The sequence below is a fragment of the Rutidosis leptorrhynchoides genome, chromosome 4, assembly GCF_046630445.1.
Source record: "Rutidosis leptorrhynchoides isolate AG116_Rl617_1_P2 chromosome 4, CSIRO_AGI_Rlap_v1, whole genome shotgun sequence".
NCBI classification, from domain to species: domain Eukaryota; kingdom Viridiplantae; phylum Streptophyta; class Magnoliopsida; order Asterales; family Asteraceae; genus Rutidosis; species Rutidosis leptorrhynchoides.
This window is the reverse complement of record NC_092336.1, coordinates 282,876,792-282,902,070: the sequence shown is the minus strand read 5'-3', so window position 1 is coordinate 282,902,070 and position 25,279 is coordinate 282,876,792.

The following is a 25,279-nucleotide window of genomic DNA, read 5'->3' as shown; positions in this document are numbered from 1 at the left end:
TTTGATTGTTTGATGCACTAGGGTTTAAAAACGAATTTGTATTTGTTTGATCAGAAAAATTAAGTTTTTTAAATGTAAATTATGATGTTATAATCAGATTCCTTGCGAAAAACTATTGAGTTTAGGCTTTGGATTCGCTTGATTTCGTTTCCGTATGATTAAGTTATGTCGATTTGAATTATCGTTGTGTTTTTGTTGCTTGATCAGAAATATGGTATTTATAGAAAATGAATTTGCATTTGAGACTTATACCACTGGAAAGATAATTTAAAAACACTCAATTTAGACTAGGATATCATGTCGTTTGCTTATGTATAGCCCGAGATATGCTAGAATTAGTGTAAATGTAGTTTTATACAGCACTTGCATGAAAATAACCTTGTATGATAAAATATGTTAACTTCTGTGATTAAATCTTTTCATATTTGAAAATTAGACAAAAATTACTTCATCTTTCATGGGGATATCATAGGCTAATTGTATCCAGATCTTAAGATAATCGCATGCGAATGTGACTAACTAAATGAGAATCGAATCTGTAAATTGATCACGGTTTTGTACTCTGTGGATTATGTGAATTGTATGAGCATATATGCTTCTAGAAAATGAAACTTAACATGATATGTGACTTATTTTTTGTTTATATCAATCTCTGAAATCTTATGCATTGGGCACAATAGAGCCATACTTTATTTGAATTCTGATTTGAGCTGAAAACTGAATGTTCAACTTGCACGAATAAACTGTACAAATTGGCTAAACAAAAGTTGCTAGATTTTTTATATGTGTTACTTTGATTTGTCTTTGAACTATGGCCACTGGTATTGTATCAATTTCAAGTTGCTAACTCCGGTTATAGCCAAAATGAAATCAGTGCGCGGTCAGAAACTGACTTGGCAAACCCCAAATGTATCCCTTCTGATTCCTGACTTTTAATTGTCGTATGGCTCTCTGGCTGGACTTTTTGGAATTTATTTTAAGTGTAATTATGATCTGTAGTTTTTCATATTTACTTGAATTTTGTACTATGAGATAATGTGCTAAGTATGCTACGTGTTCATAAACTTTGTGCATAACGATAAACTGAAATTGTGAAAATGATCATCCATGACCTAAAACGTATTGTTTGACTTAGCTTTGACTTATTGACCAATATTTGACATGAACCTGCTGATGTTGACTTTAATTGACTACTTTGACCAAGTTTGACTTTCAGTTTGACTTCGGTTGACTTTGTTTGACTTGCATGATATAGTTGACTTTTACATTGAAAGTCGTCGAGTCGAGCAATAAGACAACATACACTGTGAAACCACACTTATATAAGGTACATATATTGACCAACCTACATATGTATACTTAGGTTACATTACTTGGGTCTAAACCATACACATATGCATACTGAGTTTGTACACAAAGCCTCTAGCTTGAATACTTTTAATACCATCGGTGTAAGCACAATTTAGATGGACGGATCCGTTAGGTTGACAACCTCACCCACTATAAAAGCAGTGGTGCATTTATTTTGAACATTAGATACACTCGTACAGGTGTATAACATTTTAGGAGGTAAAGGAGGGTATAGTGGTTTCTATACTCGGGTCATTGCTAGTATTCAGGTGCTCGGTGTATGCAACTATAAGATCTCGTGGTCAAGGAAATCAAACTATTTTTCTGATAACTATTTTTCTTCAGATACTGTTACATTACTTTAAACCTGCAGATTCACCAATATTATTTGTTGACCTGTTTTTGCGTGTTGTTATTCTCAGGTCCTTAAGAGGTAGGCTTCCACTGTGTTTGCTGCATGACTTTAAAGAACATTATTTACCTTCGTATTTAAAAATTTTATACTGATTAAATACTGTTGGCTTGTAGTTACCATCACAACAGTGTTTCTATTTTGGAATTATTGACTTATGTTTTTGAAAGTTAATTTTTGAATAAAATTAAACGCGATTGCTTAAAACGTCTCATATATAGGGCGTAGCTGTTAACTGTGGGACCTGAATTAACACGCCGTCAGATGGTAATTTGGCGGTGTGTTAAAGTTGGTATCAGAGACAAACGGTTACCTAGGACTAGGCTGCATTAGAGAGTCGAACGCTAGGATAACTAGTGCGTCTGGTCTGTAACCATAGACTAGTTAAGCTACGTAGACTGTAGTTACACTACTTACTACTTTACTTGATTCTATGACCGCTTAGTATATCATATATGTTTATATATATATAAATGCCTACTATTATTATATATTGGATGTTCTAATGTGAGCGTGCTTCCATACTGACACCCGATGAAGTATCTTCATGATGTTTACTTAAGTGCCTAGGATGCGGATACCGAGTTCGATACTTCCGTGACTGATCGGGATGCTCTTACACCTTGTGCTGATGAAGAGAGATTGTCTGAGGCTGCTGGGCAGCCTGAGACCAAAGAGGATGAGGAAGATTCCAATGCCGAGGATAACCCTTTGTTTGATTTTCTCGACCGAGAGGATTCCGATGAGGAAGAGGAACCCGAGAATGAGGAAGATTCTGGTGAAGAAGATTCTGACGAAGAAAAGAGATCCAAGAAGGAAAAGGATTCCGAGGGTGAATAAAAGTCTAAGGAACTGCTCACTACTAAATCAAGACCCCGGGATCCGATTATACCTATCACTACACCTACTACCCTTACCGAATCTCGTGTATTGCCGCCTGCCAAGAATTCCCGTAAGCGTATGATTACATTCAGTTCTCATGACAATGATACTACACAATACTATAGCTCAAGTACTCCCCTACCTCGTGTTGTTCATCGCCGTTCTAATATACCAACTACTAGTGTTGCAAAGCCTTCATCATTCCCTACCGATGAAGTCCGAGAGTTAAAGGAGATTGTTAGGAGTTTCGTAGCCAGAGTTTTAGTGTTAGAAGAGGAACAAAAAGCCACAACAGCCATCCAAGAGGACTATGAGCGCCTTAGCAAAAAGTATGCTGACCTGCATGACGAGTTGGCCGCATTCAAGGAGCGTGTCGGACCAAGTTTTCTCCGTTAAGAGCGAAAATTTTCCAGATGAGGATGACTCTGAGTGAGATCCAGTTTATCTTAACGTACGTTACCTACAGTACCTTGCTTTGCGTTAAGACTAGTAGACGTGTTTCATTATTTGTTTTGTGAGACTCGTTCAATTACTTCGAGACCTTTTATCGTATTTTCATGTTTTGAATGCTATTCCTTCTATTTTTCATGCATGTGTTGTTGAAGTTGTTCATACCATTACTACTATTTATTTACACTAAGGTTATGTCATTTAGACAGTTACACTAATGTTGATTTAAACTAAAACACGAGTGTCATACACTTTCTTTACATGTTAGTATAGTGTAGCGTACATTCAACTCTGGAAATTTTTTTTTATAATATAAGTACAGCTCTGTTTGCTTGGAATACACGTCAAGGATTTCGTAATAAAATCCCTTATAACTTATCCAAATAACCGTCCCTAACGTTTTGAAGGAAGGTCGCATTGAATTAAAACTCACATGACTGTATCTCAAGAATATTACAGCACTTATTTAAGTATAAGGAGCCTTGTCAATTTTTATAAGGTCATAGAAAGTCGTGTGAAGGTAAATTTTGGGTCCAAATTCATTAGTAATTCTTCCAATGGGTAAAAGTACACATAGATTCTCGTTACATGCGATGGATTAACCGTACGTGTTTTGATAATCAGAACTTGTGAAGTAACGTCGAAATGAAAGTATAAGCCAGCGTAATCTAATGACCGGGATTATATTACGGTAACTTATATGGAAGTTTCAACAGCATGACATAAGGAATGGGAGGCTAGTAAAACAAAAACAAAAACTTTTTTTTTCCTTCTAAATTGCACTGCTTATAAAATGAACATAATAGTCTCTTAGAACATATCGATAATATATGCACATACTACAACTCATCACTAATGACCCCACTTGCTACCCCGTATCATTAGTTGATATATATTGAACATACCCATCATCTCGTATCACAAAAATATCACTACCAACTGCTAATTAACATTATTCCTCATTCTTAGTCGATTCCATCACTACTTGATTCTGGTCTATTTCTATAACGTTGACTCATCGACGCTAGCGCGTTATGCGATTTGGTACTAAAGAGCATCCTAAATGGCGAAGAACCTCAGGGCCATAATGTGTGATCTATGGATTGTGCAAGAAGGCAACCACATGGTCAAATACATTAGAGTTGGAGCTCCGTTCTTGTTTGTTAAGGAGAAGGATGGATCGATGAGATTGTGTATCGACTAACGAGAATTGAGCAAGTTGACAATCAAGGATCGGTATCCGCTACCGAGGATTGACAACTTATTTAATCAACTGCAGGGATCTAGTTGTTATTCGAAGATTGATTTAAGATCCGTGTATCACCAATTGAGAATCAAAGAAGCTGATGTCCCGAAGGCAGCGTTTAGAACACGTTATGGGCATTATGAGTTTATAGTGATGTCGTTTGGTTTGACGAACGCACCAGTAGTATTCATGGACCTCATGAACCGTGTGTGTAAGCCATACTGGATAAATTCGTCATTGTGTTTATTGATGATATATTGGCATACTCCAAGAACAGAGAAAAACACGAGCAGCATCTACGTTCGATACTGACTATGCTTAGAGAAGAGCAGTTGTATGCAAAGTTCTCTAAGTGTGACTTTTGGTTACCAGAAGTACAATTTCTTGGCCATGGTGTAGGGGCCAATGGAATACATGTCGATCCAGCAAAGATTGATTCAGTTAAGAATTGGGAAACTCCAAAGACGCCAATGCAGATTAGGCAATTTTTGCGTCTAGCTGGTTACTACCGGAGATTCATTGAAGGATTCTCTAAGATCGCCCGACCATTAACCGCGTTGACTCATAAGGGCACGAAGTTTGAGTGGTCAGAACCGCAAAAGACTGCATTTCGGTTGTTGAAGGGGAAGTTAACAACTGCACTAGTATTGTCTCTACCCGAGGGGAGTGAAGATTTTGTTGTTTATTGCGATGCCTCACGTCAAGGAATGGGTTGCGTGCTTATGCAACGAAACAAGTCTATTGCTTATGGATCGCGTCAGTTAAAGATTCACGAGCAGAACTGCACTATGCACGACCTTGAGTTAGGAGCTGTTGTCTTTGTACTTAAAATGTGGAGACACTACCTATTTGGAACCAAGTTCACTATCTTCACTGACCATAAGAGTTTACAGCACATATTCGATCAGAAGCAGCTCAACATGAGACAGCGACGTTGGATGGAATTACTTAACGATTATAACTGCGAACTTCAGTACCATCTGAGCAAAGCAAATGTTGTGGTGGATGCTTTAAGCATAAAAAAGCGGGAGAAACCCCTCAGGGTTAAAGCGCTTAACATAGTTGTACGTACGAATCTCACATCACAGATCTGCGAAGCATAACAAGAGGCCATGAAACAAGAAAATGTCGATGTTGAATTTCTCAGGGGAATGGATAAGAAATTTGACATCAAGGAGGATGGAACACTGTACTTTGCTAACCGAATTTGGGTACCAAAGATTGGTGGATTGAGAGAACTAGTGTTGGAGGAAGCACACAAGTCGAGATACTCAATTCATCCGGGATCAGATAAGATGTACCAAGATTTGAAGGTGTTTTATCGGTGGCCAAATTTGGAAGCTGGTATTGCTACCTATGTCGGGAAGTGCTTGACTTGCTCTAAGGTCAAGGCTGAACAACAGAAGCCATCAGGATTACTGATTCAACCAGAGATTCCCCAGTGGAAGTGGGAAGGAATTTCCATGGACTTCATTACGAAACTGCCGAGAACAGCGGGAGGTCACGATACTATTTGGGTTATTGTGGGTCATCTCACTAAGTCTGCACACATCTTACCGATAAGAGAAACTAATAAAATGGAGAAGTTGGCTCAGATCTACACTAAGGAAGTCGTCTCTAAGCATGGAGTGCCTATATCCATTATATCCGACCGTGACAGCAGATTTACTTCCGAGATTTGGCAATCATTACAGAAAGCAATATGACCCATTTAGATATGAGTACAACATATCACCCCAGACGGATGGCCAGAGCAAACGAACTATTCAGACTTTTGAGGACATGTTGAGAGCGTGTGTCATTGATTTCGAAAACGGATGGGATAAGTATTTACCACTAGCTGAGTTCTCATACAATAACAGCTACCATGCGAGTATTAAAGCTGCACCTTTAGAAGCATTGTATGGAAGGAACTGTAGATCTCTGATGATGTAGCGTGAGGGTACGAAATAGTATTATTTTTACTAGGAAATACTACAAAATATGACACAAGTTTTATTAATTTACGGATGGGATATACCTAAACCTTGCTACAACACTATAGGCAGTGTACCTAATCGTAGAGTAGTGTAGTTTTTAGTAAGTCCGGTTCGTTCCACAGGGAGCTAGTGATTACGTACTATATTTTTATAAAACTATATTTATATAAATATATATATATATAAGTAGTAATATTATTATAAAAGGGGGGTTTTTACCGTTTAATGACCGGTTTGTCGATTTTATATTTTTAAGCGTAAAGATAAATGACAATAATTAAAGTGCGTAAAATAAATAAATGACGATAAATAAAATAACAATAAATAAAATTGCGATAGAATATGAAATAAAAGGATTATGCTTATTTAAACTTCCGTAATCATGATGTTTGACGTTTTGATTTTAATTAATTGTTACTCGGGTTAATTGTCCTTTGTCATGGTTTATTTGATACCTATCTGGTTTTTATCCATAATAGTCCATCGGTCATAAATATAAAGTGCGAGTGTCCTCGTCAAATTACCCTTATACCCGAAGTCAAATATTCCAACTAATTAAGGATTTAAACTGTGACGCAGTTATCACTTCTGTCAACAATTACACCAGTTATCACTGTATGTAATCTACCCCTGTTTTGATTAGATATGAATATTAATTTACCCACTTGATCAGTTTGAATAATCAATTACCCAACCCGAATAATTAATTAAATGATTATAATAGATTCCATATGAACGTCACTAAATAGGACAACCAAAATCATTATTAATTATTAGGATAATTAATTTGAAGATAGGTTCGACAGACTCCAATGAGTTGTCACTCAATTAGACAATACCCCCCATCTATTAATAGTCAATAGTCCAATTTTCACAAGTGTCGGTCTTTTGCCCAAACCTTAATTATGGTACAAAGCCCAATTACCCAATTTTAGTAATTAGCCCAACATCATGATTACTTCGTTTTAAATAAGCATAATAATAACTTAGCTACGAGACATTAATATAAAAAGGTTGAACATAACTTACAATGATTAAAAATAGCGTAGCGTTACACGGACAGAATTTCGACTTACACACTCAAACGATCTCTATCATAAATCTTATTATTATCATAATTTAAAATTAAAATTAAGATTATTGTTATATCTTATTACATTAACATTATGATAGAGATTTTTAGATATTGATATTGATTAGATTTTTAGGATAGAAAAAGGGATGCTTCTAAATTGATCGATAATCATCGCCTTTTATAGGCAAAATATGAAATTGAATTTTCATTTACGACCCCTGAACTATGCTAAATTAACAACTTTTTATTATTTAATATTATTCTTATTATGAATTATTTAAATATTATATTTTATTCTTGTGCATAGTTGACTCGTAATTTTTACACCGTTGCGTCGAGCGTTGAGAGTTGACTCATGTCCCGGTTCCGGATTTTCGAACGTCCTTGCGTACTATTTTATATCGTGTACTTTGCGTTTTGTAACTTGTACTCTTGTCATTTTTAGACGTTCTTCCTCAATAATTTGAACCTTTTTAATTGTATCTTGTACTTTTGAGCTTTTTGGACCTTTTTGTCTTCAATTTGTCGAATCTGCCTTTTGTCTTCGCACTTATTTAATATAAGCGAATATCACTTAAAAATGGAACAATTGCAACTAAAATCTTGTCTTTCTTGGGGGATAATGCTATGAAATATATGTTCCTTTTTAGCCTTATCAATATCCCCACACTTGAGCGTTGCTTGTCCTCAAGCAATATAGTCTTGAAATACTAGAATCACTTCTTTATTCTTCACACTTTGTACATCAGTGATTTTGATATGGCGGTATAAACAATGGTAGTAACGATATGGTTTACAGTCCCACATGACTATAAAAATTTAGATCCATTAAGGAAATTGAATCTTTATGAAAACATTTGATCTTTTGAAAATTCATTCTAGCTTTTACCCTAGATAAGTTTTCTGATTTGATCCATCATCGGTGTTGCAAAATATATTTGTGGATCAATATTTTGGCTAAAACTTTTAGGTTCGTGTAATCCACTGCTATCCCGGTATCGGAAAGCACACATCCAGTTTACTTGTTCCGTATATTACCTTTCGGTAAACTACCGTCCGGTTGTAAAGGAAAGCGATGAACAAGAAACTGTTAAGGCAATGTCCCGTGACATGCAGATGATTATGGTCTTATTAACTTGTCGGATGCTAGAACTATCCTTGGTAGGAGCGATAGTAAAGATCATCCTATAATTTTTCGGTCTGGCACAAGGTCCTGTCTCCGACCATGCTATGCAACCACCGTTCTTACGGTTGACACCCGATTTGGTTCAGGTGACCTAATGAATTCCAGGTGAATTTCTTAGGATTTTACGTTCAATGGTAATGAACGCATTGAAAATGGTTTTTCAGAAAACAAATCGGTTTGTATTTTTGATCAAAATATTTTCTCGTTCATGCTCGAGTTTAGATATCATCGAATTCCATGAGTTTGAATTCTCAATCTTTAAGGTCAATCTCTAGGATTGAGTATTATCAGTCTTAAAAGCTGATTTTTAATCTTTAAGGAGATTATCCTTTTCTGGGGATCTGATTCATTAGTCTTATCAAGCTAATTTGCACGGTGCCTCCCCATTGTACGAGATAAATCCTTCTCATGGTTAGGATAAATCTGACCACTTGGCGACCCTGTTTGATGCTGAGGTCCGTGGATTTCCTGCTGATTTTAGTGATGACTTTTCTAGATTTTTCGTCAACCTACAGCTGGTCTGGACGACAACTTCATGACCTAAATCAAGAAGCGCGTGTCTTTTTCGGAAGACTTTACTTCCTTTTAATGATGGAATTGATTCATCGTGTAGATCCATCTTTCTTTCAAATGTATTACAGTAAACCGGGTAAAACTGATTAGTATCATCCAAAGCAAAAGTACCTGCAATAATCTTGTACAAAAATATGTGATATATGTTTTAAATTGAATAACTTGGTACATTCTTCCCACACTTAGTTTCTTTCTTTGCCTTTTTATTTTCTTCTATTTCATTTTAAATGAATTCAAGCGTTTTAGGGTGTTTCTCAATTTATGTCCTTTTCGAGGTAACGATAATTTCGGTATTATCACCTAGTTTTCATCGTTCATAAATATGTATAAACATGATTTTGAGTTCATTTAATTGAAAATTTTTCAAATTTTCACAAAATTTAGCAAATAAACCAAGTATAAACCTGAGAGAATTTATAACCCTTCCCCACACTTAAGATCATGCAATGCCCTCATTTGCATGAAATCAGACTATAATTTAAATTCATTAGGGTGATTAGCGTAGAAAAGTGATTAAAAATACCCAGTTTGTAAGCATATTATTTTACATCACATTTGATATTTTGCGCCTTGTCATCAAAATTAGTAGCTTTTTGTTGAACTTAATGACAGTCTTTGAAAGTGCGCTGTTTTACCCTGTTGTGTACATAACATAAAATACAAACATATATACATATTTTTGAAGTTTGGTATATAACCCCTACGTTCAAAAATTAATATAATATATTTTTTTTTTTGCATACTTTAGATCAATAAAATTAAATGATAACAAAATTTGTCGCCCCGCCCTCGGGTAAAGCAATTTCGGCTCAACGACCTAGTCTTTAACTCACGACGAATTTTAGAAATCATTTTTTAAACTTAATGAATTAAAGTAAATTTTGTTTTTAAAAACTTAAATTAAAATGCATATTAATTTCATAAAAAAACCTACAAAACAAAAATTCAGAATGGAGGGAGAAAACTAGTTCTTTAGTGTCTGCTAGCGGAAAAGACCAATCGGGTTCCATTCTCGGAACTACACGAGAACAGAACAACTAACTCTAGATAGCATTTTCTTTTTAGAACATTTGAATCTCCCCACACTTAGGTAGCCGTGGTGTCAAAATTGTGATTAACTTCATCGTTAATTTCTCTTGGTCCATAATCAACTTGCATATCTGTGACTTTTGCTTTAAGCCAGTGACCAGCTTTTTTCGTAATATCCACAAATTCAACTAGCTTCGCCTTTTCTTTAGGCGACAGATTGGATACTAACCGGTTATATAACTTAAAGTTTCCCTTACTTTTAGCATCAATAACCCGTTTAAAAAGTTTCTTCATTGAACTGTTAATAACGGGGTTATTTAATTTCGTATCAACTATGGGGTTCTTTATTATCAAGTCATCATTAGGTGTTACTTCATTTTCCCCACACTTAGGCGTTGTATTATTGTTAAGCATTACCGTTGGAGTTGGTAAAACAACATGGTTCTTACCAATCGTTTTTGTCGGTTCAACGGTTTTGGTTTGTGGATATTTAGACTGCCGAATCATAAAGGTGATCGATTTCTCATCATTACTAAGTGTCATTCTACCCTTTCTTACATCAAATAACGCCCCGGTGGACGCTAAGAATGGTCGACCTAAAATTAGAGGAACGTTTGAGTCCTCTTCTATGTCAATGACAATGAATTCGACTAGAAAGGTTAAATTACCTACTTGAACGGGTAGGTTGTCAGCAATTCCAACTGAGTACTTAATGGTTTGATCAAGGAGTCGAACACTCATATCCGTTGGAGTTAACTCACCTACACCTAATCTCTTATATAATGAAAGAGGCATAACACTCACACTTGAACCTAAATCTGCTAGTGCATCATACATGACACAGTCACTAAGTAGACAAGGAACAATAAATTCACCCGGATCACCTACCCTAGGTGGAGGATTTGGTGGAACTGTCTTCACCGGGTTTACTTCTACTGTTTTTGTTTCTTGCACTTTTTTATTCTTCTTCTTCTTCTTTCCAGAGGTATCACAAACTTTATTACCTATTACTTGCTCATACTCAACTCCTTTTCTTGGAAACGGGATGGGTGGTCTGTATGGTGCCACCACTGGCTTTACATACTCGGGTGGTGGTGGTGGTGTAACTTCTTCATTGTTACTTACATCTAAAACTTTCCCATCTTCTGGTATTGGTTTTTCAGAATTTGTTGATATCATGTTAACATTCTCATTTCGAGGATTTACTTTAGTATTACTCGGTAGCTTTCCTTGTTCCCTCTCACTCATCATGCTAGCAAGAGTACCTACGTGTTTTTCTAGATTCAAAATGGAAGCTTGTTGAGTTCTTAATGACTGATCAAATCTCTCGTTCGTTTGGGTTTGAGTTTCAATAAATTGTGTTTGAGATTCAACTAGCTTAAATACCACTTCTTCCAGATTTGACTTCTTCTCGTCGGTTTGTTGTGGTGGTTTATACAAGCCAGGTCTTTGTTGATTGAAAGTGTTGTTTTGAGTTGGTTGGTTATTCGGACCTTGTTGGTTATACGAGTTATTGTCGGGTCCTTTTGGATTGTAAAGAATGTTTTGATTTCGATTGAAGTTTGGCCTTGGCGGTTGATAATTATTCTGATAACTATTTTCCAGCCTTTGGTTCATGTAGACAACATTCTCACGTTGTTCCATCGTTTGTTCAATGTGACAGTCTTTCATTAAGTGTGGTCCACCGCATAGCTCACAACTGATTCGTATTACGTGAATATCTTTATTCATCTTTTCCATTCGTCTCTCGAAAGCATCTATTTTTGCGGAAACGGAATCAAAGTTATGGCTAGAATCGGCTCTATCCGCTTTAGATGAGAGATATATATCTTTCTCTTGGTGCCACTCATGAGAGTGGGAGGCTGTGTTATCAATAATTTTGATAAGTGTCTAAACCGTGTTGAGGACATCCTCTCAACAACTTTCCAAATCTTGTCCACGCCTCATATAGAGTTTCATTTGACTTTTGTGTGAACGTAACAATTTCTCCTTGAAGTCTCACGGCTTTAGATGCTGGAAAGAATCTTTTAAGAAATTTCTCAACTAAAACATCCCATGTGTCAATCGCCCCTTCAGGTAACGATTCTAACCAATCTTTGGCTTCTCCCTTTAAAGTCCAGGGAAACAACATGAGATAGATCTGTTCATCCTCAACTTCTCGGATTTTGAATAGTGTACAGATCCTATTAAACGTACGAAGATGTTCGTTTGGATCTTCCTTCGGCGCACCACTATATTGGCACTGATTAATTACCATGTGTAGGATTTGTCCTTTGATTTCATAATCTGGCGCATTAATGTCTGGCTTAATAATGGCGTGACCTTGGCCCGTGCGTGTGGCTCTCATTCGGTCTTCCATACTTAGAGGTTTCAGATTTTCCATAATTGAATTTGTTGAATACGAATCACTAGAAGATTCTGATTTAATGGTTTGTGGTTCAGGAGGAATGATTAGTGGTTCTGGATCTTGGAATTGTCCCTGAATATTTTCCGGATTCTCAATTGTGAGGTCGGGTTCAAAAGATGGATTATCGGAAATTTGAGTTGGAGTTCTTGGTCGACTAGATGATGATTCTAAAGAAAAATCAACGGCGACAATATTGGCTAGATGTCTTGATCGAGTTATAGGTGGTGAACGTATGAAAGGTGGTGAACGTTTTACTCGGTGCATTCACTGAATATCCTATTAGTTTTTAAAAGGAAAGAAAAATTATATAAGTTATCCAATTAATAGACTTTTCTGATTTTGCCCACGTTTCGAATAGCCAAAAGATGCAGCAGAGGGGCAGGATTCGTTTGGTCTCAATATAATTGAGTACTGTTTGGCTCCAATAACCCGGTCCACGTACAAATCCAACTATTACTACGAACCAGAAAATTTTGATGTCTATCAATTTAACCACTTAAAATAAATTTTCGTAATTTTAAGAAATTTAGATAAGAAGTAGAATAAAAATCTATGTCCTAAAAACTAGAATAGCGAGAAATAAGAAAGAAAAAGAGTTCGTCGAAAAAGGTCGAAAAATAAAAGGTCGAAAAATAGGCGTCGAAAAATAAAAATAAGAAAGTAGTGCGAAATACGGCGTCGTAAAATTCTAAAGCACCTAAAACTTAGTCTAAGGAATAAGCACTTAAGGGATTTTACGGCAAAGCCTAAAAATTCTAGAAGTAAAAATAACTATGGCAAAACTAAACTTAATACTAAAAGTTGCGACTATAGTCTAAAAATCTAAAGGTAATAAAACAAAAAAAACATTTTTTTTATAGACAAAATCTTAAAAAAATATATATTTTTTTAATAATTTTTTTTTTTTTACGTTTTTTTTTTTTTATATAAAAAACGAATTTTTTTTTTCTTTAAAAAAAATGTTTTTTTACACAATTTTTTTTTAACTCATTTACTATTCATGAATAGTAAATGAAAAGAAATTAATTAATTTACTATTCACATGAAAGCGACATTATAGAAATTATTAATTATAAGTTACATAATATACCCCTGAAGTATTTAATAAATACGACTTTTTTAAAATTTACGTATCAAATTTTGATTCTAAAATATTATTATATTATTATATTCTATTTCAATATTATTATATTATTATATTCTATTTCAATATTATTATATTATTATATTTTATTTCAATATTATTATAATTAAAAATATAGCGTTTTAGCGCTCCCCGGCAGCGGCGCCAAAAACTTGATGATGTAGCGTGAGGGTACGAAATAGTATTATTTTTACTAGGAAATACTACAAAATATGACACAAGTTTTATTAATTTACGGATGGGATATACCTAAACCTTGCTACAACACTATAGGCAGTGTACCTAATCGTAGAGTAGTGTAGTTTTTAGTAAGTCCGGTTCGTTCCACAGGGAGCTAGTGATTACGTACTATATTTTTATAAAACTATATTTATATAAATATATATATATATATATATATATATATAAGTAGTAATATTATTATAAAAGGGGGGGTTTTTACCGTTTAATGACCGGTTTGTCGATTTTATATTTTTAAGCGTAAAGATAAATGACAATAATTAAAGTGCGTAAAATAAATAAATGACGATAAATAAAATAACAATAAATAAAATTGCGATAGAATATGAAATAAAAGGATTATGCTTATTTAAACTTCCGTAATCATGATGTTTGACGTTTTGATTTTAATTAATTGTTACTCGGGTTAATTGTCCTTTGTCATGGTTTATTTGATACCTATCTGGTTTTTATCCATAATAGTCCATCGGTCATAAATATAAAGTGCGAGTGTCCTCGTCAAATTACCCTTATACCCGAAGTCAAATATTCCAACTAATTAAGGATTTAAACTGTGACGCAGTTATCACTTCTGTCAACAATTACACCAGTTATCACTGTATGTAATCTACCCCTGTTTTGATTAGATATGAATATTAATTTACCCACTTGATCAGTTTGAATAATCAATTACCCAACCCGAATAATTAATTAAATGATTATAATAGATTCCATATGAACGTCACTAAATAGGACAACCAAAATCATTATTAATTATTAGGATAATTAATTTGAAGATAGGTTCGACAGACTCCAATGAGTTGTCACTCAATTAGACAATACCCCCCATCTATTAATAGTCAATAGTCCAATTTTCACAAGTGTCGGTCTTTTGCCCAAACCTTAATTATGGTACAAAGCCCAATTACCCAATTTTAGTAATTAGCCCAACATCATGATTACTTCGTTTTAAATAAGCATAATAATAACTTAGCTACGAGACATTAATATAAAAAGATTGAACATAACTTACAATGATTAAAAATAGCGTAGCGTTACACGGACAGAATTTCGACTTACACACTCAAACGATCTCTATCATAAATCTTATTATTATCATAATTTAAAATTAAAATTAAGATTATTGTTATATCTTATTACATTAACATTATGATAGAGATTTTTAGATATTGATATTGATAATAGATTTTTAGGATAGAAAAAGGGATGCTTCTAAATTGATCGATAATCATCGCCTTTTATAGGCAAAATATGAAATTGAATTTTCATTTACGACCCCTGAACTATGCTAAATTAACAACTTTTTATTATTTAATATTATTCTTATTATGAATTATTTAAATATTATATTTTATTCTTGTGCATAGTTGACTCGTAATTTTTACACCGTTGCGTCGAGCGTTGAGAGTTGACTCATGTCCCGGTTCCGGATTTTCGAACGTCCTTACGTACTATTTTATATCGTGTACTTTGCGTTTTGTAACTTGTACTCTTGTCATTTTTAGACGTTCTTCCTCAATAATTTGAACCTTTTTAATTGTATCTTGTACTTTTGAGCTTTTTGGACCTTTTTGTCTTCAATTTGTCGAATCTGCCTTTTGTCTTCGCACTTATTTAATATAAACGAATATCACTTAAAAATGGAACAATTGCAACTAAAATCTTGTCTTTCTTGGGGGATAATGCTATAAAATATATGTTCCTTTTTAGCCTTATCAATCTCCCGTTTGTTGGAGCGAGTTGGGAGATAGTCAGTTGACAGGTCCTGAGATTATTCAGGAGACAACTGAGAAAGTCCTACAGATTCAAGAATGACTGAGGACGGCTCGAAGTCGTCAAAAGAGTTATGTTGATGTTAGACGAAAGGACATAGAATTCCAAGTTAGTGACAAGGTTATGCTTAAGGTATCACCTTGGAAGGGTGTTGTACGATTTGGGAAACGAGGTAAACTGAGTCCTAGATATGTTGGACCGTTTGAGATAACTGAAAGGGTTGGACCAGTAGCTTACAGATTGGAACTGCCACAAACACTCAGCGGTATTCATGACGTTTTCCATGTATCCAATCTAAAGAAGTGCCTAGCCGATGATAATTTGATTATTCCTTTAGAGGAACTACGTATCGACGACAAACTTCATTTCATTGAGGAACATGTTGAAATCTTAGGTCGAGAGGTCAAACAGTTGAAGCAAAGCAGAATTCCTATCGTTAAAGTTCAGTGGAACGCGAGAAGAGGACCATAGTTCACGTGGAAGATTGAGAGACCAGATGAGGCTGAAATATCCGCAACTGTTTCCCGAGGAAACTACTTCAGTGGACGATCACTAAAATTTCGGGACGAAATTTTCAATAACAGGTGGGTAGTGTAACAACCCTGAATTTTTCCGTTACTTCCGTTAACCTTCCGTTAGTTTATTTAACGGCGATTATTTAACTTTTATGCGTTAACGTGTATTAAATGCGTACTTGATCTTTGGAGGGTTTCAATAATTAATATGGGTTGATATTAATTTAAATAAATATTTCGGATAATGAAATACGATAAAAACGATACGATTTTGATCATAGCTTTTTGAGCAACGAAACGCCCGGGTTTATTTAAATAATTAATTTTATTAATTATTAACTTTTTAAAATATTTAATTTATTCGGTTTTTAATAAATTAAACGATTGGTTGCATTTAACGATCGGGTTAGCGTTCCGGGCCTTCGGTACGACTAAACGACACTTAAAACGAGCCACAAATACACGGAATAGCAAAACGAGAGCCCGGGACACCATGGTGGGTCCCAATCGGCCGAACCCCCTCTCCTCACCCCTTATATTTTAATTTCTGCAACTTAGGGGACTTATTTGTAAATAGTATTAGTTAAACCCTAATATAAATTAGAGTGTAAGCCAAATTTATCAAACCCTCACAAGGAAAAAGGCACCAGTCGATTTCTTCCTCCCTCCCCATACCGTCGACATCATCACCACCACCATACCATCAATGTTTTACTTTTTGATCAAACCTCAAGAACAAACGTTGCAATTCTCGATCTCCTCTACGCGTTGGTATAATTCTTTAAGCGATCTAATGTATATTTACATAAACCCTAATTTGTAAAATCTGATTTTTAATAGAGTTTCATAGTTATGTTGTCAATTGCTAAAGTCTATACGCGTATTTGTTGATTGTAATCGTTAATTTGATTGTTTGATGCACTAGGTTTAAAGATGAATTTGTATTTGTTTGATCAGAAAAATTAAGCTTTTCAAATATTAATTATGATGTTATAATCAGATTCCTTGCGAATAACTATTGAGTTTAGGCTTTGGATTCGCTTGATTTCATTTCCGTATGATTAAGTTATGTCGATTTGAATTATCGTTGTGTTTTTGTTGCTTGATCAGAAATCTGGTATTGATAGAAAATGAATTGGAATGTGAGACTTATACCACTGGAAATATAATTTAAAAACACTCAAGTTAGACTAGGATATCATGTCGTTTACTTATGTATAGCCCTAGATATGCTAGAATTAGTGTAAAAGTAGTTTTATACAGCACTTGCATGAAAATAACCTTGTATGATAAAATGTATTAACTTTTGTGATTAAAGCTTAACATATTTGAAAATTAGACAAAAAGTACTTCATCTTTCATGTGGATATCATAGGCTAATTGTATCTATATCTTCGGATAATCGCTGTGACTAACTAAATGAGAATCGAATCTATAAATTGATCACGGTTTTATACTCTGTGGATTATGTGAATTGCATGAGCATGTATGCATCTGGAAAATGAAACTTAACATGATATGTGACTTATTGTTTGTTTATGTCAATCTCTGAAATCTTATGCATTGGGCACAATAGAGCCATACTTTATTTGAATTCTGATTTGAGCTGAAAACTGAATGTTCAACTTGCACGAATAAACTGTACAAATTGGCTAAACATAAGTTGCTATATTTTTTATATGTGTTACTTTGATTTGTCTTTGAACTATGGACACTGGTCTTGTATCAATTTCATGTTGCTAACTCCGGTTATAGCCAAAATGAAATTAGTGCGCGGTCAGAAACTGACTTGGCAAACCCCAAATGTATCCCTTCTGATTCCTGACTTTTAATTGTCGTATGTATCCCTGGCCAGACTTTTTGGAATCAATTTTAAGTGTAATTATGATCTGGAGTTTGTCATATTTACTTTAATTTTTTACTATGAGATAATATGCTAAGTATGCTACGTGTTCATAAACTTTGTGCATAACGATAAACTGAAATTGTGAAAATGATCATCCATGACCTAAAACGTATTGTTTGACTTAGGTTTGATTTATCGACCAATATTTGACATGAATCTACTGATGTTGACTTTAGTTGACTACTTTGACCAAGTTTGACTTACGGTTTGACTTCGGTTGACTTTGTTTGACTTGCATGATATAGTTGACTTTTACTTTGAAGCGCGTCGAGTCAAGCAATAAGACAACGTACACTATGAAACCACACTTATATAAGGTACATATATTGACCAACCTACATACGTATACTTAGGTTACATTACTCGGGTCTAAACCATACAAGTCGTTTTTCTTTCATTCCGAGCTTATTCAAAGGTGAGTCTACAGTCCCGCTTTTTACATGTTTTTTAGGGATGAGAATACGCGATGTTACATTTAAATTTTCAATTACTTTTGTATTGACATGAGTACTACACATATGCATACTGAGTTTGTACACAAAGCCTCTAGCTTGAATACTTTTAATACCATCGGTGTAAGCACAATTTAGATGGACGGATCCGTTAGGTTGAAAACCTCACCCACTATAAAAGCAGTTGTAGTGACCCGAACTTTTCCATGTTTATATATATATTAAATGAAATTGTTATTTACATGATTAAGTGTTTCCAACATGTTAAGCAATCAAACTTGTTAAGACTTGATTAATTGAAATAGGTTTCATATAGACAATTGACCACCCAAGTTGACCGGTGATTCACGAACGTTAAAACTTGTAAAAACTATACGATGACATATATATGGTTATATATATAGTTAACATTATTTTATTATAAGTATGTATCTCATTAGGTATTTTAACAATGAGTTATATACATAAAAATGAGACTATTAATTTAAGAAACTCGAAAACGATATATATAACGATTATCGTTATAACAACGTCTTACTAGGTACATATGAATCATATTAAGATATTGATACACTTGGTTAATTATGTTAAATGATAAGTAAATATATCATTAAGTGTATTAACAATGAAATACATATGTAAAAATAAGACTACTAACTTAATGATTTCGAAACGAGACATATATGTAACGATTATCGTTGTAACGACATTTAACTGTATATATATCATACTAAGATATATTATATATCATAATATCATGATAATATAACAATTTAAGATCTCATTTGTTATAATAAACAATGGGTTAACAACATTCAAGAAGATCGTTAACCTAAAGGTTTCAAAACAACATTTACATGTAACGACTAACGATGACTTAACGACTCAGTTAAAATGTATATACATGTAGTGTTTTAATATGTATTCATACACTTTTGAAAGACTTCAAGACACTTATAAAAATACTTCTACTTAACAAAAATGCTTACAATTACATCCTCGTTCAGTTTCATCAACAATTCTACTCGTATGCACCTGTATTCGTACTCGTACTATACACTGCTTTTAGATATATGTACTATTGGTATATACACTCCAATGATCAGCTCTTAGCAGCCCATGTGAGTCACCTAACACATGTGGGAACCATCATTTGGCAACTAGCATGAAATATCTCATAAAATTACAAAAATATGAGTAATCATTCATGACTTATTTACATGAAAACAAAATTACATATCCTTTATATCTAATCCATACACCAACGACCAAAAACTCATACAAACACTTTAATTCTTCAATTTTCTTCATCTAACTGATCTCTCTCAAGTTCTATCTTCAAGTTCTAAGTGTTCTTCATAAATTCCAAAAGTTCTAGTTTCATAAAATCAAGAATACTTCCAAGATTGCAAGTTTACTTCCAAGTTTTCTAAATCCATTCCAAGTAATCATCCAAGATCAAGAAACCTTTGTTACTTACAGTAGGTTATCTTTCTAATACAAGGTAATAATTATATTCAAACATTAATTCAATTTCTATAACTATAACAATCTTATTTCGAGTGGAAATCTTACTTGAAATTGTTTTCGTGTCATGATTCTGCTTCAAGAATTTTCAAGCCATCCAAGGATCCTTTGAAGCTAGATCTATTTTTCTCATTTCCAGTAGGTTTATCCAAGGAACTTGAGGTAGTAATGATGTTCATAAGATCATTCGATTTATACATATAAAGCTATCTTATTCGAAGGTTTAAACTTGTAATCACTAGAACATAGTTAGGTTAATTCTAAACTTGTTCGCAAATAAAAGTTAATCCTTCTAACTTGACTTTTAAAATCAACTAAACACATGTTCTATATCTATATGATATGCTAACTTAATGATTTAAAACCTGGAAACACGAAAAACACCGTAAAATCAGATTTACGCCGTCGTAGTAACACCTCGGGCTGTTTTGGGTTAGTTAATTAAAAACTATGATAAACTTTGATTTAAAATTTGTTATTCTGGGAAAATTATTTTTATTATGAACATGAAACTATATCCAAAAATTATGGTTAAACTCAAAGTGGAAGTATGTTTTCTAAAATGGTCATCTAGACGTCGTTCTTTCGACTGAAATGACTACCTTTACAGAAACGACTTGTAACTTATTTTTCTGACTATAAACCTATACTTTTTCTGTTTAGATTCATAAAATAGAGTTCAATATGAAACCATAGCAATTTGATTCACTCAAAACGGATTTAAAATGAAGAAGTTATGGGTAAAACAAGATTGGATAATTTTTCTCATTTTAGCTACGTGAAAATTGGTAACAAATCTATTCCAACCATAACTTAATCAACTTGTATTGTATATTATGTAATCTTGAGATACCATAGACACGTATACAATGTTTCGACCTATCATGTTGACACATCTATATATATTTCGAAACAACCATAGACACTCTATATGTGAATGTTGGAGTTAGCTATACAGGGTTGAGGTTGATTCCAAAATATATATAGTTTGAGTTGTGATCAATACTGAGATACGTATACACTGGGTCGTGGATTGATTCAAGATAATATTTATCGATTTATTTCTGTACATCTAACTGTGGACAACTAGTTGTAGGTTACTAACGAGGACAGCTGACTTAATAAACTTAAAACATCAAAATATATTAAAAGTGTTGTAAATATATTTTGAACATACTTTGATATATATGTATATATTGTTATAGGTTCGTGAATCAACCAGTGGCCAAGTCTTACTTCCCGACGAAGTAAAAATCTGTGAAAGTGAGTTATAGTCCCACTTTTAAAATCTAATATTTTTGGGATGAGAATACATGCAGGTTTTATAAATGATTTACAAAATAGACACAAGTACGTGAAACTACATTCTATGGTTGAATTATCGAAATCGAATATGCCCCTTTTTATTAAGTCTGGTAATCTAAGAATTAAGGAACATACACCCTAATTGACGCGAATCCTAAAGATATATCTATTGGGCTTAACAAACCCCATCCAAAGTACCGGATGCTTTAGTACTTCGAAATTTATATCATATCCGAAGGGTGTCCCGGAATGATGGGGATATTCTTATATATGCATCTTGTTAATGTCGGTTACCAGGTGTTCACCATATGAATGATTTTTATCTCTATGTATGGGATGTGTATTGAAATATGAAATCTTATGGTCTATTGTTACGATTTGATATATATAGGTTAAACCTATAACTCACCAACATTTTTGTTGACGTTTAAAGCATGTTTATTCTCAGGTGAATACTAAGAGCTTCCGCTGTTGTATACTAAAATAAGGACAAGATTTGGAGTCCATGTTTGTATGATATTATGTAAAAACTGCATTCAAGAAACTGATTTCGATGTAACATATTTGTATTGTAAACCATTATGTAATGGTCGTGTGTAAACAAGATATTTTAGATTATCATTATTTGATAATCTACGTAAAGCTTTTTAAACCTTTATTTATGAAATAAAGGTTATGGGTTGCTTTAAAAATGAATGCAGTCTTTGAAAAACGTCTCATATATAGGTCAAAACCTCGCAACGAAATCAATTAATATGGAACGTTTTTAATCAATAAGAACGGGACATTTCAGCAGTGGTGCATTTATTTTGAACATTAGATACACTCGTACAGGTGTATAACATTTTAGGAGGTAAAGGAGGGTATAGTGGTTTCTATACTCGGGTCATTGCTAGTATTCAGGTGCTCGATGTATGCAACGATAGGATCTCGTGGTCAAGGAAATCAAACTATTTTTCTGATAACTGTTTTTCTTCAGATACTGTTACATTACTTTAAACCTGTAGATTCACCAACATTATTTGTTGACCTATTTTTGCGTGTTGTTATTCTCAGGTCCTTAAGAGGTAGGCTTCCGCTGTGTTTGCTGCATGACTGGCCGTGGAGTCAGCATTTGTTTTTAAAGAACATTATTTACCTTCGCATTTAAAACTTTTATACTGATTAAATACTGTTGGCTTGTAGTTACGATCACAATAGTATTTCTATTTTGGGATTATTGACTTATGTTTTTGAAAGTTAATTTTTGAATAAAATTAAACGTGATTGCTTAAAACATCTCATATAGAGGGCGTAACTGTTAACTGTGAGACCTGAATTAACACGCCGTCAGATGGTAATTTGGTGGGGTGTTAAATTTAGATGCATTAATGAGTCTGGACTTCGACCGTGTCTGCATGTCAAAAGTTTTGCTTATCATTTCTAGTCAAAAATCATCTGCTTATCATCCTTAGGAAATTACCTACTTATCATTCCTAGTCTAGACACATCTTACTACATTGATTGCATGAATAGTGTATAGACAAAAATTCATATCTTAGCGTATCCGTTATTGTTACCTTTGCCTGACAGCTTTCGTAGATTCCTCCGTAACTCATGGGATTTTAGTATGATATATGCATATGTAAATTATGTCTTGCAGGGTAATAATCTACATCCTATAATCTATTTCTTATCAAAAATCCTTCATTTGATCGTACGATATGGATCCCTCAACCAGTTCGAATTCCTCAGATTCAGATAGCTATTCCGATAGTTATTCAGACAGCTATTCCGACATATATATTCACCTAAGCTCTGAAAGCAGTGTAAACGAAATGGATCAACCAACTAGTCATCTTCAATTCTGGATAAATTAGGGATGGGTTCGTAGTCTACTTAATCATTGGAGACAAGAAGAAGTGATCCCTTTCATCCACCATATTGTCCTCTGGGCAAAGAACCTGAAGCATTTACCGGCGAACCAGTCCGAAACACCATTTTCACCCTCATTTCACGAATATCTCAAGACGATTATATTCTATCTACAATTCTAAACCTTATTCATCCACTCGTTCCAACCGAAATCATCCCAGAATAATTGAAGAAGTCAACGAGCTTCGCGCCTGAGTTGTAGCCTTGGAAAATATAGTGCAAAACATACCAGCTTCGGCAACATCATCGGCACCAACAGTACCATTAGTAACAGCACCCGTACCATCAACAATCCATGCATCAACATCTCATTCTGTACCTCGAGTATAATCATCGTTCTATGTATCGTTCTACATCAATTATCTTCGTTCTTCATGATGATTATGTAATCTCTAATGTTTTAGAGGTTATATATTCTTGTTCTAATGATAAATCAAATGAGTTTAACATCATATTGTCTCATTAAATCCATGATTACATCTGAAGAAAATATTTATGTATATATGTTTTCATAAAGATTGTAATTAAAAATTCTTTTGTACAAACTGTTAATGGTGAAAATATTTTAACGAGTAGGTAATACCCGAGGAATATTTAGTTTCACATTAATAAGTTACATTGTACATTCTTCAAATCCGATTCAACAAGTCATTTACTATCCTACTTACACCCACAGATATACGTATCCGTTCACCGCAGAATAACTGTTTTCTTTCAATTTCATATTTGGATTTTGACCTATCAGAATCCAACAAGTGGCATAATGAAGAAAACATTGGACAAAATAAAATTTGTTAGAAACAAATGAATTAACTATGAGAAAAAATTTGTTAAGAATCCACGCTAACAAAATCCTAGCTAACTGATTACATTTTATTTATCGCAATTTAATTATCGCAATTTTATTTATAGTCATTTAAATACTGTTATTTACGCATTTTAAATATCGGGACACGTATACAAGGTTTTGACATATCATATCGATGCATTTATATATATTATTTGGAATAACCATAGACACTCTATATGCAGTAATAATAGAGTTAGCTATACAGGGTTGAGGTTGATTCTCAAATAATATATATAATTTGAGTTGTGATCGAGTATGAGACATGTACACGGGTCACGATACGTATTAATTAATTCGAATATTATATATTAAGCTATATATGAAATATTGGACTGTCAAATGTGGACTATCAACTGTGGACTGCCGACATTGGACAATTAAAATGAATTAAAATATTGATTATAACATATGAAACTAAACAATTCTTCAAGTTTTCCACTTGATTTCGTCTTAAACATCATTTGAATCTTGACGATTACAATCTGCGATTCAAACCTTTCATGATTCTTGAAAACATCTCAATCGAGAGGATAAATCAACCGCACTTCAGCTATGGAAGGAAAGATTAATGCATATAGTTATGCACCTGAAAACATTCAGAACCTGAGTAAACGTTTATTTGTGCCAGCTCCTTTGGCATTGTTATTACCGAAAATAACATTGCAATTCTTTTTCAAATTAGTCAATTTTGTCACAGCTCCAGCAAGTCAACTTCAATTTTCATTCGAATTAGCCTTATTATAATCTTGATATATATGTGTGCTCTTTTGTTGTTACCGGGGAACCTTTTATATTCCACCATATTACCAGCAGATGTACCAGCAACCTCGTCGCTCCTTGGTTTAAATCTCTCCGACAAATCACTATATTTATCTATTGAAGTCTCATCAGGTACTCATCCGCATCTTGTAACAAGAATTGCCATACTAATTACCGGGAATCAGTAAATCTGTATTGGGAGTCTCGCAACATTTCCACATCAACAGTTATATGTATCCATATAACATTTATCTCTTGGAACTATGATCTTCCATTCTGAAATTCTGAAAAGCACCCAGTCTGCG